Here is an 18,667-nt window from a genome sequence, read left to right as displayed (position 1 = left end):
CTATGAACTTGGGAGCATTGAAAAATGATGGGGTAATAATACAATTGGCCGATAGATCTAACGCATATCCAAAGGGAGTTTTGGAAGATGTTCTTGTGCAGGTTAATCATTTGGTCTTCCCGGCGGATTTCTATGTCCTCGAAATGGATGAGTCGGACCATGCTCCTTCGTTGCCCATTCTACTTGGAAGGCCATTCATGAAGACGGCCCGGACAAAGATTGACGTGTATAGTGGAACTTTGTCCATGGAATTCGATGGGGAAGTTGTTAATTTTAATCTTTCTGATTCTATTAAATACCCTAGTGAGGACCATTCATGCTTTTCTATTGATATAATTGACTCTTTGGCGCAGGGATATCTCGACGATTTAAATGACGATGCGCTTGAAAAAGTCATTACACGAGGCATGGAGCTCAAAACAAAGGGGGCAGATTGCTTGCATGCCCACGGCATACATGAGTCATCCCAGGCCGTGCCCCCTAGTGAGGAATTACTTGAAGTTGTGGCTGCCCTTGAGTCCTTACCTAAGCTTGATGGTAAGTATACTAACCGTGAGTCCATTCCCATTTCGACTAACAAATTGCTTCCATCTATAATTCAGGCACCTATCCTTGAACTCAAGCCTTTGCCAAGCCATCTGAAGTACATTTTCTTGGGAGAAAAGGAAACATTACCTGCCATCATTTCCTCTTCCCTCACGGCACAAGAGGAGGAGAAGTTGCTTCGCGTTTTGAAGGAGTTCAAATCTGCTCTAGGTTGGACATTGGCCGACATCAAAGGTATAAGCCCTACGACTTGTATGCATCACATATTTCTTGAGGAGGGGGCCAAACCAACTAGAGAGGCTCAACGCCGTCTCAACCCTCCGATGATGGAAGTAGTGAAAAAGGAGATCATAAAGCTTCTAGATTGTGGGGTTATCTATCCAATATCGGATAGTAGGTGGGTTTCGCCGGTTCAATGCGTACCGAAGAAATCAGGAGTGACGGTGGTAGCTAATGCTGAGAATGAGCTTGTCCCTCAACGTATTCAAACCGGTTGGAGGGTGTGCATTGACTATAGGAAGCTAAACACCACCACGAGGAATGACCACTTCCCATTGCCGTTCATTGACCAAATGCTTGAGAGGTTAGCGGGTTATGCTTTTTATTGTTTTCTTGATGGTTATTCTGGTTATAATCAAATTGTTATTTCACCCGAGGACCAAGAAAAAACCACTTTTACATGCCCGTTTGGAACATTTGCATATCGTCGCATGCCTTTTGGTTTATGTAATGCACCTGCTACATTTCAAAGATGTATGATGAGCATATTTTCTGATCATGTAGAAAAGATAATTGAAGTGTTTATGGATGATTTTAGCGTATTTGGTGATTCGTTTGATAGTTGCTTGCATAATCTAAGTGTGATCCTAAAACGTTGTGTTGAAACTAACCTTGTACTTAATTGGGAAAAGTGTCATTTTATGGTTAAACAAGGTATCGTTTTAGGTCATATAATCTCTGAAAAGGGTATTGAGGTTGATAAGGCGAAAATAGATCTTGTACGTCACTTACCCTCTCCGACTTCGGTTAGAGAGGTTCGTTCGTTTCTTGGCCATGCAGGATTTTATCGTAGGTTTATCAAAGATTTCTCGAAGATAGCACAACCTCTTTGCCGACTCCTACAAAAAGAAGTGGCGTTTGAATTTACCAAGGAGTGCACGACATCATTCAACCAACTAAAGGAGTTGTTGACCACGGCACCCATCATTGTTCCACCGGATTGGAGTCTACCTTTCGAGCTCATGTGTGATGCGTCCGACTATGCTTTAGGAGCTGTTTTAGGACAAAGAAAGGACAAGAGGCCGCATGTCATTTACTACGCCTCACGGACGTTGAACGATGCACAATTGAACTACTCCACTACGGAAAAAGAACTTGCCGTTGTCTTTGCTTTAGATAAATTTCGATCATATTTAATTGGAACTAAAGTAATTGTTTTCACTGATCATGCAGCTCTGAAGTACTTGCTCACCAAAAAGGAGGCCAAACCACGGCTAATTCGATGGATATTGTTACTTCAAGAGTTCGACATAGAGATTCGGGACAAGAAGGGAAGTGAGAACGTGGTGGCGGACCACCTAAGCCGAATGGTGCATAATGAGGAGTTGGTGCCAATTTTGGAGACATTCCCCGATGAACAATTGCTGTCCATTAAGGTTAGTGCACCTTGGTATGCCGATATTGTTAATTTTTTGGTGTCAAAACGTATTCCAAGTGAGTTCACTAGGCACCAACGTGATAAACTTAGGCATGATGCACAGTTTTATGTGTGGGATGATCCGTACTTATGGAAATTTTGCCCCGATCAGATTATACGTCGTTGTGTGCACGATTCTGAATGTCATTCAATTTTGAGTTTTTGTCACACATATGCATGTGGAGGGCACTTTGGTACACAACGCACAGCCCTTAAGGTGTTACATTGTGGATTTTATTGGCCTAGTATTTTTAAAGATGCTAAAACTTTTTGCTTAACATGTGATAAATGCCAACGAATGGGTGGTATTAGTGCTAGGGACCAAATGGCGCAGGTTTCTATCCTAAATGTTGAAATTTTTGATGTTTGGGGTATTGATTTTATGGGTCCTTTTCCTTCTTCGTATGGTTTGACATATATTTTGCTTGCGGTTGATTATGTGTCGAAGTGGGTGGAAGCAAAGGCCACCCGAACTAATGATTCTAAAGTGGTTGCAGATTTTATTAGAACTAACATTTTTGCAAGGTTCGGAATGCCACGAGTGATCATTAGTGACGGAGGGTCACACTTTTGCAATCGGACCATTGAAGCGTTATTGAGGAAATACAGTGTCACCCATAAGGTTTCTACACCTTACCATCCTCAAACTAATGGGCAAGCCGAGGTTTCCAACCGTGAGATCAAGCAAATCCTAGAGAAGACCGTTGGGCCAACGAGGAAGGATTGGAGTCTACGACTTGATGACGCACTTTGGGCATATCGTACGGCGTACAAAACCCCCATTGGGATGTCCCCCTTCCGACTTGTCTATGGCAAGGCGTGCCATCTTCCTGTTGAATTGGAGCACAAAGCACTTTGGGCCATTAAGAGATTTAACATGAACCTCGAGGAAGCAGGAAGTCAAAGGAGATTGCAATTGAATGAGCTTGATGAGATACGGCTTGAGGCGTACGATAATGCAAGCATTTACAAGCAAAAGACCAAAGCTTTCCATGACAACATGATCCGTGGGAAATCATTCTCAATTGGGCAGAAAGTGCTATTGTTCAATTCCCGGTTACGGTTGTTTCCCGGTAAGTTACGTTCTAAGTGGATTGGACCGTTTGTTATTACTAACATATCTTCTTATGGTGCCATCCAGATTCAAAGTCTCAAAACAGGTCATGAATTCCGAGTGAACGGACACCGTTTGAAGCCATATTATGAGAACTTTGTTGAACAAACCGTGGAGGATATTTCTTTGGGTGCCGTGAGCACAAATGGAGAATAAAAGGGCTTTTCGTCCGGCTGTACGACGTTAAAGAAAGCGCTACTTGGGAGGCAACCCATGCAATTCAACAAAGGAAGCCCAAGGAATAACTCCAATTCCAGATTTGCGTTCCTAAACCCTTCTCTTTGTTGTTTATTTTGAATCTGCCTATTTAGTTGTTTTACTTGCTGTTTTATGTTTCTTTTTGGTTAGTTTGATTTTATGCTTGAAACATTGAGGACAATGTTTGATTTAAGTGTGGGGGGGGTAACTAAGTGTTTTAGATGCAAATTCGTGGGATTTTATCACCCTAAACTTGAAGACTTGTTCCTTGCTGTTTTTAAGTGTTTTTGAGCAGTTTTGATGTGTTTTAGTGTGTTTTGAAGTAAAAATCCGAAAATTACATAAAAATTTTAAAAATTTGTTTTAAAAACCCAAAAAGAGTTGTTTTTGTGTGTTTGTTTGTGTCTTAGGGTACCTTCCAACACAATGATGAAGATTCGGTTTGTAATTACATGGCTGTTAAAGAGAGTGATTAACATGGATGAAAGTTTGATTTACTCTTTGTTATGCTTAGTTGTGGTTATAACTTATGAATTCACATGCAATCATAAAAGAAAAAAATTAGTTTTTGTAACATGCTTGAAGGAAGAAACTCAAACTAACGCTACAACCTTGTAAGACTTGAGCCTAAACGTTTATTTGGAGAGTTAAAATCTGTGCATTCTTTGTTTTCTAAGTCGTTGCATGATCTCATTATTCTTTGCTTGGGTGCTACTTAGAAGGCGTTTCATCATTTAGTTCCAAATGCTAGAACTCATGCCCATTTCATTCAAAGCATGTTATTGATGTGCATAACACATATTCAAGATGAAGTTGTGTAGTGACCACCACCTTAGCCAAAAAGCCGTGTGCCCTATGTCATTGTGATTTGTAGGTTTTAACCCCATTGAGCCTTGTTAGCCTTCGTTATTTGTTAACCCATGTTTTCCTCACCTAGCCTAGTTTAGGACCATCCAAACCCTTGTTCTTAAAGCATAGTAAAGCATGATTCAAATTGAATTCCCTTTTGATTTATGTTGGCAGAAAATAAGTGTGGGGGAAGTGTTTTTCATGAGGAATTGTGTGCCATAGGCACGGCAAAGAAAAGAAAAGAAAAAAATTGTGGAAAAAGAAAAATTGAAGAAAAAAATATGAACAGTTTGAAAAAAAAAAAAGAAGAGAAAAAGAGTTCCAGAGTATTGTTTGTTGAAGTAAGGGTCCAAAACAATGAATTCGGCCCTAAGGAGTTGTTTAAGTCTTCCCCTTGTGTTTTAAAGTTAATTTCTGCACTCTAAGTGAATTTTAAGTCTCAATTTCATTGCTTTGCTTACTATTGCTTGAAGAACGTTTGTTTTCCTTATCCTTTCCTTGTTAACCAACACCCCAAGCCCCATTACAACCCTTAACTTCTATCTTGAGTGTTATGTGTTTCAATTTGTGGAGTTTGAATTTGGTATGAGCATATGGTGTCACTGGTTCTCGCATCTAAGTAGTAGCATTCCATTCATGAGATCATATCTAAACATGCTTCTTAACTCTAGAAATTGCGTTCTTTGTGATACATATATGTGAGCGTTCGTTTTCATTTCTACATCAATCTTCTCACATATGACTAGTGTAGGGTGTGGAGTTAGAAAATCTGAGTGAAAATAGAGTGTATATCTTGTAAGGAATTGAGGGGATTCTCTAAGGCATGTTACTACATTCAAAGCGTTGTTTTGATTGATTACTTGTGAATTAGTAAGTGGTGGCTTTAATTAAGTATGTGCTTGTGTAAAGATGACTCAAATCTGTGGGGATAACAATCTTTAACATGTCATGTGCATTGGAAATCCCTGAGGCAAACGTTGGAAGGTTTAGGTTTTGTTTTGGTTAGTTGGTTTCGTTCTGTTTCCTTTCTTTTGTTTGTTTTGCTCGAGGACTAGCAAAAGCTAAGTGTGGGGGAATTTGATAGGAGCATATTTATGCGCCTTAGTTAGCTAGTTCTTATGCATCTTTGTTATGTTTTCTTCGTTAAAGTAGTCTTTTAAGCTACTTTCTTGTGTTTTCAGGTTTAGCGGACGTATTACATGAAATGATGCAATTTGGAGCTTTTGGAGCAAAAAGTGAGCTTGAATTGAAAAGGACATGCTTGGAACGCAAGGTTGGGATGGAATTGAAGAGTTGAAGATTTGAGGTTTCCTACTTGAAGTAGGAAAGCTAAGCCTAAAAGTTTCCATTTTGGGTCGATCTTTCCTAAATCGGAATTGGCAACCAAAGTTTCTAAAAGTTGGAAGTTTCTATTCTTGGAGGTTTCCATTTTCGAGAGTTTCTATTCTTGGCGTTGGGCTTTTAGATGACCTAAACCCAAATTTCCTTGTGGACCTTCAACCCATGCCGAACCCTAGGGCCTAATCATCTAAAATCTGCCATGTTAAACCCTAGTCCATTCCTCCTAAACCCAAGCCGCACCTTTCCACCTAGAAGCCCTATTTTACAAACCCTAAACCCTAGTCCACTTAAATGCCGCACCTAACCCTAGCCCATTATTAAAAATCTGATTTCATTAGGGTTTCTAAGTGCCTATATATACCACCCTTACACCCTAGCCGCACACTCTCTCCCTCTCCATATTCAGAAATTCGTCAAAACCCTATTCCCCACTTTGCCGCAGCCTTCATCCATTCCAGCCACCATTCTCCACCTCTATACACCATCCTACACCTCCATACACCACCCACACACCTTGCCGCACCCCCATACCATCCTAATTCCCTTCCTACATCAAAAATCACATCCAAAAACCCCCAAAACCATCTCTGCCGCAGCAAGGAGAAGAAGAAAGAGGAGCTTTCTGTGCAGATTTCAAAGTGGACTTCTTTGGCATTTTAGGTGTAATCTTTCTTATGTCTTCGATGTTTCAATTCAATAAACTTTGTGTTGTGAGTATGAGGAACTAAACCCCCTTAGTTGGGGGGTGATTCGAAACCATGTACATGCTTGCAATTTGATTCGATTACATTCAGTTGTTATTTCATGAGTTATGGATTCAATTCGTTCATCTATTTGATTGATAACTTATTTGTGTATGTTGATTGAGAGTGCACGCTTAGTTTTCATGCATGAATATGATGCTAGATTATGAGGGAGTTTCACCTAATAGTTACAATCTTATAATCACAAGTAGTGAAGATCGCTTGAAAACGATCGCGTTGAATGAATTCTTAGCATAAGTTTCATGCAATTCATAGTAACAAATGCTTCGTCAATGCTTATGTTTTTCATAGAACGTAATGATTCTTGCTTGTATCTCTATTATGCAATTCATGTAGGGAACTTGTAGGGAATGTTTTGGGTTGTCGTATGCAATCATCCAACTTAATAACTTGTGGAAAAACTGAGGGTTAATTAGTGCAATTCACGGTTAACTTGGGGCGTTGAGTATTCATAGTTTATCGGAAGAACAACTGAAAATCGTTTTGTTTGCAAGTGTGACATGTGTGGAGAAGAACCTCCTAACTAGCCTTTTAACCATCTTTTTCACCAAAAACGTTTTTACAATCTGTGTTAATCAAAGTTTCTGTTTTGTTTTCAATTTCTGTCCAAAACAAATCCCCCTTTAATTTGAAGTCTTAGATTAGTTAGAAAGTGTTTTGATTTGTGTTTCTAAGTGTTTTGATTCAAGTTTTCAACCAATTTCGTCCAGATTAGTGTAAGTGCTCAAAACTGCCCAGAAAGTGGTTTTTAGGCAGTTTTGAGTCTTCTAGTTGTTGTTTTGGTTTTTAGGTTTGTTTAAGTGTTTTAACTTTTAGTTTTGCATTCTTTGAGTCTAGTTTAGTGTTTTTAACTTTGTTTTTTTAGTGTTTAAGTCAGTTTCCAAGCGTTTAGCAATCCCTCCTAATCCCCGGTCTAGAACGATCCCTACTTACATCTTTGCTACAATTTGACAAAAAGAGGGTTTAATTTGTGTGCTTAATATATTTCGCATCAAATTTTTGGCATTATATCCATAATTGTTGAATTATGTGAATTTGATATTTGCCATGAATTGCATCAAATATATGTTCATTCATTAAAATTATTTGTCAATATGCATTGAATTATAATATGAAAAAATAAAGAAAAAATCGAAAACTCTTAGGGTACTTCGAACCCATGACTTGTGATGCACACCTAAGCTCAAGCGAGCCACTCTAGGTCGCGATGCACTGGAGCTGAATCCATGCTCCATTTGAGACGAAGTAGTTTTTGGCATCAAACCCATGATCCAGTGCCGCCCATAGTCGACCATGGCCTCACTGCCGTTTTCCCTGGGAAATCACAACCTACAATCGTGCTTGGGACCAAACCATTTGCGACAACGATGAGTTTTTCTCCAAAAAAATCGATGAAAATTAGTGAATTTTTCAAAGGATTCTTCGAATCCTCAGAGGTTTCTTAGACCCCCAACGTTGAAACTTGATTTTCCATCCAAACCTAGGGTTCCCAATTGAACCCCCATGCATCGCCGTGCCGTGACCACCCGAGGAAAGTCGCCTAAAGCGATGCCAAAGTTTTTTCCAATTCGAATCCGACACTCAGCACCTTTGGGTTATCCTAGGTTTCTTGACCCGAGCTCTAGTAGGCATCGGACCTTCAGGCCTGCATTGCAAGTACCATTTTGGGCTTGTTGTTTGCTTTTGCTGCCACATCCCATTTCCAATAAGCCAATTGGGCTTCTATTGAAGTCCTAGCTCGCGTAACACCAGATCCTAGCCTATGCACTGGTGTATCCGTGTACACATCACACCGGATCAGAGCCCTTCATGGGCCTACGTTTTTGGGCTTGCGCCTGCAGTTCATTAATTTTGTGATGCTGGGCCAGTCTGTTTGTTAGGCCTGAGCCTATTCCAGCCCAATTTTTGGCCTGGGCTGCAAGGCTTAAATTTGCACAACCCACCGTGGGCTTTGGCCCATTATTTTGGGCCCTGAGTTTAAATGCCTATTTTTTTAGGCCTTATGGGTTTTATAATTTTTTTACCCACACTTTAAATTTGGCCCGAAGTCCAAATAATTAATTCAATTATAATTATAGACCTGAAGTTCTATTTGCATATTTTCTTGTTACATATTTCTGTATATATATTTGCGTTTGTCTGTAGGAACTTGTGAACCTAAAGTTCATAAATATTTTGAAACCTCAAGTTTCTAAAAACATGCCTTGTTTGAAATTGTTTGAAAACCTGAAGTTTTCCTTAAAAACATCATCCATGAAAACCCGAAGCTTTTTCATGCGAATTTAAACCAATACATGTCTCTTAGAACCTGAATGTTCTACTCATATGTGAATGGATTGATAATTCTTCTCCCTTACACTAACCACATCTTGTCCATCTATTTTATGATAGGAACATGTCGAATTTGAACAAACTCGAATTTACTGCATTGGAGGTCTTTGGATAGAACTACCTCAAGTGGGTCCAAGATGTGAAGCTTCACCTCACTGTAAAGAATTTGCGTCCCGCCATTAAAGATGAGATAGATAACTAGGTTGGCGAAGCTGAGAAAGCCACTGCCACGATCTTCATCAGAAGACATATTCATGACACATTGCAAATCAAGTACCTTGCTAAGGAGGATCCACGAGCACTATGGGTCGTTTTGGCTGATTGCTTTGATCACTAAAAGAACATCTTCTTGCCTGAAGCAAGACATGACTGGCACCATTTGCGCTTCCAACACTTTAAGCCTATGAATGAATATAATTCTGAAGTTTGTCGAATTTGATCACTTCTCAAGTTTTATAACGAGACTTTGACTGAAGAGGATTTCCTGGAGAAGACCTATTCAACCTTCTCTGCTACTAATATTGTCATACAAAAAAAATATAAAGCTCAAAAGTTCACTAAGTTTTTGGATTTGATCTCTATTTTACTTCTTGCTGAAAAGCAGAATCAGCTATTGATGAAGAATCATTAAGCTTGACCTATTGGGGCGACTGATGTGCCTGAAGCACACTATAGCACAAACAAGAGCCTAAAATGCTATAATAGGCATGGTAGGGGTGGCCAGAAGCCACCCCGTTAAGGTCAACAGAGTCAAGGCCCATCTAAGGGAGGAAACAAAGACTAGAAGCGTCATAACCTCGCTCCCAAGGCCCCAAATTTCAATAATAAGGGCAAACCACTTGAAACCATGGATGCAGATATATGTTATCATTGTGGTTCAAAGAACCATTGGTCTCGTGTTTGCCGAGCTCCCCAGAAGGTTGTAGGTGAATATCATTCTCCTCGTAAGAAGTTTGAATCAAACTTTGTGCAAGTGGATGAACTGGAGAGTACAAAGATGGAGGTTTTTTACTTTTAAGAGCCGTTACCCCTATGGAAGATTAGAATCATAGACATAAACTATTTTTCTAGTTAAAATTTAGACAAGGGACCGAATTCCACCTAATGGCCAAACCCCTCTTTGTGTTTTTGGTTTAATTTTGAACAATTTTCCTTTATGTTTGGATTATTTGTTGGTGATTTGTTTTTGGATATTAAGTTTTTTTTTAATTACCGTCCTTGAATACTTAAAGTTATTTTGAATGGATATTTGTTTTTAGAACTTTTATGCATGTGATCAATTCAAATTAATTTTCATTCTAGGTATGACTAGTGGGGAAGTTAGTTGTTTGACAGATAGTGCAACCGTGCACACTGTTTTGCTTGAACGCATCTATTTCACTAACTTCATACCTAAGAATACACCTTTGACAACCCTCTTAGGCCTATCCAACCTGATTAAAGGATACGATAAAGCACGTATAATGTTGTTCAATGGTACAATTTTGACCATTGATGAGGCACTTTATTCTCCGCGTTCTGAAAGAACATTGTTGAGTTTTAAGGATATTAGAGATAATAATTACCACGTTGAAACTTATGTAGAAAACGGAGTTGAATTTCTATGCATAACTTCCTACGAATATGGCCAGAAGCGTATTCTAGAGAAAATGGAGCGTATCCCGAGTGGCCTATATACTACGACCATACACCCCATAGAAAACTACTATATGGTCAGCCCTACCTCTGGGACCGCGCATAAAATTACATTTTGGCATGATTGTTTAGGACACCCTGGATGAACAGTGATGAGCCGTATCCTTAAATCAACTCATAGGCATCCACTAACCCGAAGTTTAGGTTTGATTCAAGGAATGACATGTCAAACCTTCTCCATGGGAAAACTTATTATTAAGCCTTCTTATGACAAGATTTGTTCGAATCCTCATATTTTTATACAAAGGACTCAGGGGGACATTTGTGGACCGATTCACTTTCCATGCGGACAATTTAGATATTTTATGGTTTTGGTTGACGCTTCCGCACGTTCGTCACATGTGTGCTTGTTATCCACAAGGAACGTTGCATTCTCCAAGTTGTTGGCTCAGGTTATCAAGCTCAGGGCTCACCACCCTGATTATCTGATCAAATCTATTCGATTGGATAATGCTGGAGAATTCACATCTAAAACTTTTGATAATTATTACATGTCAATTAAGGTTAAAGTTGAACATCTTGTACCCCATGTTCACACCCAGAACGGCCTGACATAGGCATTCATTAAGAGCTTACAAATGATTGCTCGACCGTTGGTCATACGTACCAAGCTCCCAATCGCTGCTTGGGGCCATGCAATATTGCACGCAACCATGTTGGTTCACCTAAGGCTTGTTACGACCCTACTATATAGCAGACTTCATTTGCTTACCGAATATGAATGCGACATATTGCATCTGCACTTTTTTTGTTTTGCGGTCTATGTGCCGATTTCACCACCTTTACGTACAAAAATGGGGCCTCAGCGAAGGATGAGAATCTATGTCAGATATGATTCTCCTTTGATTATTCGTTACTTAGAACCTTTGACAGGTGATCTATTTACCACTCATTTTGCAGATTGTCACTTCTATGATATAATCTTCTCGTTGTTAGGGAGAGATAAGAACGTCAATGTTCTTGAAGAACGACGTGAATTATCGTGGATGACTCCCACTTTGTCTCATTTAGATTCCCATACTGCCCAGTCTGAAATTGAAGTGCAATGCATATTAGATCTTCAGAGATCCCGACACTGCCCAATATGAAATTGAAGTGCAATGCATATTAGATCTTCAAAGTATAAATCAGAGCATGCCAGATGCTTTCATCGTTCTAGCGTGAGTGACAAGATCACATATTCCAGCTACGAATGTGCCAGCAAAGATGGATGTACCAAATGTACGATGGACTTCCCTCTTGGAGGCTTAAGACGCCAACCTTGGTGATCCACATACATTAGCAACTAGCCAATCATTTACCCCTTCACATAAGCATGGAAGACCTCTTGGTTCAAATGATTCACAACCCAGAAGAGGAAACCCATGGCATAGACACCTGAAGAGCCTACCATGAATCCGACTGTCACTTACTCATTCTATCCAACGCATAAGGAAATTCTAGATTACAAAAGCGTCCTTGAAAAGATGAATCCACCTCCCGAGAATCGTGAGATTTCAATCTAGTATGCTAGCTTAGATGATATTTGGTATAGAAATGAGATGATCATTGACGATGCATTAGCATATGTAGTAGCTACTAAGATCATGTTGAACGATAACATTGAACCTCGTGCGGTTGATGATTGTCAACGTAGAACCAATTGGTTAAACTGGAAACAAGCAATCCAAGTCAAACTTGATTTGCTTATGAAACGTAAGGTGCTTCGACCTGTACCTCCTACTCATCCACATGTGAAGCCCATTGGCTACAAGTGAGTTTTCGTTCGGAAGCATAATGAGAAGAACGAAATTATGCACTACAAAGCTCGTCTTATTGCGCAAGGCTTCTCATAACACCACATGATTGACTATGATGAAACTTATTCACCCGTTATGAATGTGATGACTTTTCGCTACCTTATCAATTTGGTGGTTTCTGAAAAACTGAGTATGCAACTGATGGACGTAGTAACTACATATTTCTATGGGGATCTTGATACGAAAATTTATAAGAAAGTTCCCAAAGGACTTACATTAACTGGATCAAATATTTCCTAACCTCGGAACACGCACACAATTCAGCTGAGGCGTTCACTCTACGGTTTGAAGCAATCCGTAAGAATGTGGTATAACCGTCTGAGTGAGTATTTGACTAGTCAGGGATGTATGAACAACAAACGTGTTTGACTACAGATTTAGGCTTATTTTATCCATATGGATCTTCGAGTGATGTTGCACCCCCTTATCTCAAGTTGATTCTTGCCTTGCTGGTTATGCCGACACATGATACTTATCTAATCCGCACAAGGCGCGCTCTCAAACGAGTTATGTCTTTACCGTTGAAGGCACCACAATCTCTTGGAGGTCAACTAAACAGACCTTAGTTGCCACTTCCTCTAACCATGTTAAAATTCTCGTCTTACATGAAGCAACTTGAGAATACATTTGGTTGAGAGTAGTTGTGGGCCATATTTCGAAGCTCCTACGATATTTACCTTGTCGTTGATGTCCTGACAATGATCTATGAAGACAACGCAGCATGCATCAAATAGCTCAAGAAGGGTTACATCAAAGGAGCATCAGAAGACACATAAATTCGTTCACAAGACAATCTGGCTAACCTTTTCACCAAATCACTACCGAATGTGACGTTTCAGAAGCTTGTTCAAGGAATTGGTATGCGTAAACTTTCTGAGTTGTAACATTGCTAGTTCTCATTGGAATTGTGTCAAACTCAGGGAGAGTATCCTGAAGTATACTTGCTTGATCTCGATGTACTCTTTTTTCCTACGATTAGGAGCATTTTTCCAATTGGGTTTTTGCTACCTAGCTAGGTTTTAATGAGGCACCCACCTTGGGGTTGATCATATCCCTAATGACGTCCCGTACATGTTTCATTTGACTTTGCATTACTCATGCATTTTTCCTTAGACAATGAATTTTGTCCCTACTCGAGTTTTTGCCATAACCATAGGGTTTTTTTTTATGAGACTTACTTCCTTATGCAAGTTCCTACCTTATTGAGAATAGCTTGTTCCCATAATCAGTGCCGACAAGTCGACTTCCTCAACCTCTACATGATGCCGAATCTACTTGAGTATTTACACATTCAAGGGGAGTGTTGTAAACTTTCTAGTTTAAGTGTGATTGTGTAAATCCTAGATTAGATTTGATTCTAGTTATTCTTTCCTATATGGACTTGTATTCCTTGGAGGAGAAGGATTTCTTCTCTCTCTTATTACTATAAATAAAGATACTATGTAGGGGGAAATAACACACACATTCCTCTACACAATTCTACAAACACATTTCTCTCTATTCTCTCTTTTTTCCGCCGGCCCCCTTCCCCTGTTAGTTAAATATAGGCCATAACAATATATATATATATATATATATATAGGTATATATAGGTATATTATAAAATATTTTCTTCTCGGAAAAATATGATATGTCAATTATAGTGAAAATAATTGAGAGGACCACACACACTTTACCTAATCATGAACTATTGATTTTCCCGCAACATAGCATATGAACTTAATTGATTATATAATGTAAATGTTATTTGTACTACATTAATTGATAAATGTAAAACTTAAATACGTTAAAGAGGTGGTCAACAATGTAACAGTAAATGTAATTCAAATAACAACACACTAATTTTATGTGGATGTGGTCCTAGAGAAAAACTTAACAACTATCACAAATGTTACACTTATTCTCTGTGAAATATAGAGAATGAACTTATGCACCTATTATGAAATTTTAATCAAAGTTTTTCTTTCCCTGAAATTGTTGAAAGATCTGTAGTACCTGTAAAATGGGGTTAAGGTTTTCGAAAGGAGGGAAGCAATATTTTGTCTGAAATTTAAGAGATACTTAGGCAATATCGACAGTTCTGGTCAATCGGCAATGGTTGGACCAGAATAACTAAACGCATGCACATGTAATTTCTTTAATGATATGTTGACTTAGGGAGAGAGCTTTTCACATTTGAAGTTTTTGTTGGATGTAAGATTATATGGTTTAAAATATGATGGTGCTATGGTGTTTCAAATAGTTTCATAACTTCATAATTTAGTCTCTAACTCCCATCAGATATTCCCTTATTATATTATACATCTTCTTTTGTCAGCGTCACTATTCTCACATTTCCCCCCTTTCACTCCATCATCTAAATTGTATAAATAGGCCCAGTCGAGATTTCAATCTTCATCTAAAACTCAACGAAGCTGCCTGTTTCCTCCTCTCCAACAACCAAATAAAACAGCATATACATACATAGTAGCATCAGAAACCCCACTCGGACTTCCCATCATAGACCTCTTCAAACCAGACCTCAACCAAGGAACCAAAGAGTGGGACTTAGTGAGAGCTCAAGTCCGTAATGGGCTCGAAGAGTATGGTTGCTTTGAGGCTTTGTTCGACAAAGTGCCTTCAGATATTTGAAAGTCGATAGTTGAAGCAATCGAAGATCTTTTCGACCTTCACAAACCAAATTGCAGAATGTTTCTAAAAAGCCCTACCATGGGTATGTTGGGCGTACCCCACGGTGCCACTATCTGAGAGCATGGGGTTTGACGATGCAAATGTGTATGAACAAGTTGAAAGCTTGACAAACACCTTGTGGCCTCAAGGAAACCCTAGATTTTGGTTCATAACATTAATCTTTTCTTCTAATTTTGAATATTTTCGCACTCAAATATGCACATAATTTCATAGTTTATATGTTATTATCTTATTAGACAATCCAACATATTATGTTGCCAAAATGTCAATCTGATCAAACAGATTTACATAAATTTGTATTTTACATTAACAATCTAGTAACATAATGACAAATCAGATATCTGGCAAGAGACGTTGTTGTCCTTTATTTCAGAATCAAATATGCGGAGTTCACAATTTTTGTTTTTTGAGGTAGCACAACCATACTGTCCTTCTCAAAGGAAGTTTAGGAGTTGGATCTGTTTGGACCCAAATTGGACATTGGGCTTGAAGCACAACCCAATCGCACGTGAAGCCCTTGGAAAGCTCCAGACCATCAAAGCAAAGAAGGCTAAAGATGGAAGCTCGGTCCAGATTTCAAGATATTGGCTGACGTGGTAAGATGGGCGGCAAATCTATGCAACGGGGCAAACATAGGGGTCATTAACGAAGAGCTTGGCAGAGGGCAAAAGCACATTTTTAGGGGTAAAACCGCATAATTTGGAGAGGTTAAGTGTGAAATCACCACTAGCCTGTCACATCAAGCCAAGGAGGTTTAACTTAGAAGGATGAAGGTCCTATAAAAGCTACAAGAGAACACAAAGAAAAGGACACTCAACTCAACTCTTAGAAAAACACTTAAAATGTCGCTTCCTATACATTCTCTGTGCACCCCGAGTCATTTCTTTTTTAGTTATAGCTCTAATGCAACCTTCTCACATTATCAATTTAATTTGTAGCCATTATTGCGATCCTTTTTGTTTCCAAAAGTTGGCCCATATTTTGTAATGCAGAAGAAGTGCCTAAGAGAGGGGACCCGAGCCCAACGAGGTTTATAACGTGCCCGAACTCACTTGTTTACCTTTTAATGAATTACATACTGTCTTTATTACTTCGTATTTACTCTCGAGTTCATTTGTTACATTCTAACATGGACAGTTCTGCTCATTTATTACTTAAAAACTTCACTGTCGCTCTACATTTGGTTGTTTCCTGCCAGTTTTGATGCAACCATGGACTAAACCTGGAAATCTTGACCTAATTAAAACTTGGTAAATAACATCAACACAAGTCCTTGATCTCAAGGTAGTAAAAAGGACCTTTTATGGACTTAACCCCTCCCTTGATTGAAGAAGTCATTTTACTTGTGGTGCAATCAATCAATCTAGTCATGCCTGAATGACTAGTATGTTGGTCTTGGCTAACAGTGGCATGCTCATGATTCATCTATTGTTGATAGATAACATGGGAGCCTTTAGGCCCCGCAGAGGCATCTCTCAAAGCTAATCATCACTTTCACCATACACACAGGGGCAGTTGTGCGAAGCACATCCAAAGCCAAACAGGATCAAATAATCAGAAGGATGATTCTGGCGAGCTTGGGACTTGAAAACTACTTGGAGGAGCAAGTAGAATCAGCCAACTACCTTCTTCGAGTGATGAAATATAAAGGACCTCAAACCAAGGAAACTAAGTTGGGGATAAACGCTCACACAGACAAGAACATTGTCCCATTAATTTTGTATCAAAACCAAGTTGACGGGCTACAAGTGGAAACAAAAGCTGGCAAATGGATCAATGACAAGCCTTCATCACCGCACTCTTTCATCGCCATGATTGGCGATTCTCTTTACGTGAGTTACTTCCTACACTTTCGATTTACATACTAACGGTCGTGAAAGAATCAAAGAAATTGATATTAATTAATAATGAGCTGATGATTTTGCAGGCATGGACAAACGGTCGACTACGTTCTCCATATTATAGAGTGATGATGAGTGGAAATGAGGCTAGGTACTCAACTGGATTGTTCTCTATCCCAAAGGAAGGTTACATTACGAAAGCCCCGGAGGAGGTTGTGGATGAAGAGCACCCTTTGCTTTTTAAGCCCCTTGATCACGTTGAATTTCTAGGGTTCTACTACACGGAGGCTGGCCAGTTGGCTTTGTCTACATAGCAAGTTACGATTTCGTTAAATAAATCTATTCCTTTGTGTAAGAAGTGTGGCATAAGTAATGATATGTGTCTACTATATTCTGTATCTACATGAACTACCAGTGTAGCTAAATTAATCTATTCCTTTGTGTAAGTAGTGTGGCATTAAGGATTCCACATAAACATGTGTCAAAAAAGTGTGTCCCCTAACTCTAACTCATATATATGGGGTCGGATCCATGCCACCACCTTTTTACACAACTTTTGACACACGTTTTTGTAGGGCCAACTCTATAAGGTATTTTAATGATTCGAACCGTCTACCTTTTAGAGCATCATTCATAGATCATCCTTGTAAAAAATAAGACAAATCTAAAACCATTAAGAAATTCATTTGTAGTAAAGATAATAGACAAATACGGTCTTACAAAGAAACCATAAAACTCTTAATCAACTGGTCATATGGTTTCTGGATGATTTTTTTTTTTATATACATAACATTTGAGGGAAGACCTAAAAGATAGACAGTTCGAATCATCTTTGTGACATTGAGTATCATGCCCAACAGTAAATAAGTGATAAATAGAAACTACATAGAGGAAAGGAATGTAATCATTCATAATGAATCAAGATTACAACGTTCATTAAGGTAAAATCAAGGCCAATGGCCGATCATGTCTGGAAATGTAAAGAAAGTAGTAAGCAACCATAGATTCAAGCCATGAAGAGCATGATAATGCTAGCGAAGTCCATTGAAATCGTTATCTTCAAAATGGACTGGTTAAAAAACATTTGCCTCATAAAGGTTCTCGAGGGCGGCTGGAATTCTACATCAACAAAAAATCATACCATGTGTTGGTAGTGTTTGGGTGGGTATTTAATATTGGGCTTAGTGAGGATGAAGGCCCAAGAACACAAAAAGCAAGGAAGAGATTGGGCTCAGACAATGCCAACATCCCAAGAAGAATTAAAAACCATTTCTGCTAAGGAATAGGCAGTAAGCCTAAAGTATAAGTTATGGGCGATAGAGGGCAGCTCATCCTCAGCAAAAAGTACTTTTCAATGGCATGGATGGGTAAATAAGTGGTGACTCACCACGTTCAGGAAGACATCCCCACAAGGCAAAGCTTGGACAGTTGGGCTAGAAGGTCTATAAAAGCAGCAAGGCACGCCAAAGACAAGGACACTCAGCCAATCAATCAAAAGACATCCCACTTTGCTCTTAGACAAGCAAGAAACCAGAAGGCTTTAGTTTGTCCAGACTCTATTCTTTTAGTCGTAGATTCACCATAGAAAAGCCATCATTTGTCAAGTTTTAGAAGCTCTGCTACTTTTCCCAGTATTGTAGTATCGAATCCTTTTAGTAAACCTATTTTACTTTTCATTCTCCAAAGATTACAGCCTTTGTAAAACACAAAGAGAAGTGGCTGCAAACCTTGCCCGACAAAGTTATAATCTTCCCCAAGTCTTTTTTGTTCATGCTTACATAAATAGATCTGTTGTTTAATGC

General features: G+C 39.0%; 1 pseudogene; it reads left to right on the top strand.

The window, feature by feature from the left end:
- Positions 1 to 9,686: 9,686 nt before the first annotated feature.
- LOC126611904 (probable 2-oxoglutarate-dependent dioxygenase AOP1) lies at positions 9,687 to 17,179 on the top strand (annotated as a pseudogene).
- Positions 17,180 to 18,667: the final 1,488 nt, after the last annotated feature.

This window comes from Malus sylvestris, chromosome 17, assembly GCF_916048215.2.
Source record: "Malus sylvestris chromosome 17, drMalSylv7.2, whole genome shotgun sequence".
Classification (NCBI taxonomy): Eukaryota; Viridiplantae; Streptophyta; class Magnoliopsida; order Rosales; family Rosaceae; genus Malus; species Malus sylvestris.
This window is presented reverse-complemented; position numbering and strand designations above follow the sequence as displayed.